Source organism: Mus pahari, chromosome 4 (assembly GCF_900095145.1).
Source record: "Mus pahari chromosome 4, PAHARI_EIJ_v1.1, whole genome shotgun sequence".
Taxonomy (NCBI): domain Eukaryota; kingdom Metazoa; phylum Chordata; class Mammalia; order Rodentia; family Muridae; genus Mus; species Mus pahari.
In genome coordinates this window covers 49503897-49505013 of record NC_034593.1, presented here as the reverse complement: position 1 = coordinate 49505013, position 1117 = coordinate 49503897, and positions in this window count along the sequence as shown.

Here is a 1117-nt window from a genome sequence, read left to right as displayed (position 1 = left end):
CTTAAAGGGCCAGCAAATATCTTCAACAAAATTATAGAAGAAAACTTCCTGGACCTAAAGAAAGAAATGCCTATGAATATTCAAGAAGCCTACGGAATCCCAAATAGACTGGACCAGAAAAGAAATTCCTTTTGACACATAATAATCAGAACAACAAATGCACTAAATAAAGACAGAATATTAAAAGAAGTAAGGGAAAAAGGTCAAGTAACATATAAAGGCAGGCCTATTAGAACTCTCACCAGACTTCTCACCAGAGACTATGAAAGCTAGAAGATCCTGGACAGATGTGATACAGACCCTAAGAGAACATAAATGCCAGCCCAGGCTGTTATACCCAAATAGACTGTCAATTACCATAGAATGAGAAACCAAAGTATTCNATGACAAAACCAAATTCACACAATATCTTTGAATGAATCCAGCCCTTCAAAGCATAATAACGGAAAAACACCAGTACAGGATGGAAACCACACCCTAGAAAAAGCAAGAAGGTAATCCTTCAAGAAACCTAAAAGAAGACAGCCACAGAACAGGATGTCAACCCTAACAACAAAAATGACAGGAAGCAACAATTACTTTTCCTTAATATCTCTTAATATCAATGGACTCAATTCCCCAATAAAAAGGCATAGACTAACAGATCAGCTACACAAATAGGACCCAACATTTTGCTGCTCACAGAAAACTCATCTGGGCGAAAAAACAGACACTACCTCAAACTGAAAGGGTGGAAAACAATTTTCCAAGCAAACGGTCTGAAGAAACAAGCTGGAGTAGCCATTCTAATATCAAATAAACTCGACTTCCAACCCAAAGTTATCAAAAAAGACAAGGAGGGGAACTTCATACTCATCAAAGGCAAAATCCTCCAAGATGAGCTCTCAATCCTAAATATCTATGCTCCAAATGCAAGAGCATCCACATTCATTAAAGAAACATTAGTAAAGCTTAAAGCACACATTGCACCTCACACAATAATAGTGGGAGACTTCAACACCCCACTCTCATCAANNGACAGATCCTGGAATCAGAAACTAAACAGAGACACAGTGAAACTAACAGAAGTTATGAAACAAATGGATTTAATAGATATCTACAGATCATTTTATCCTAA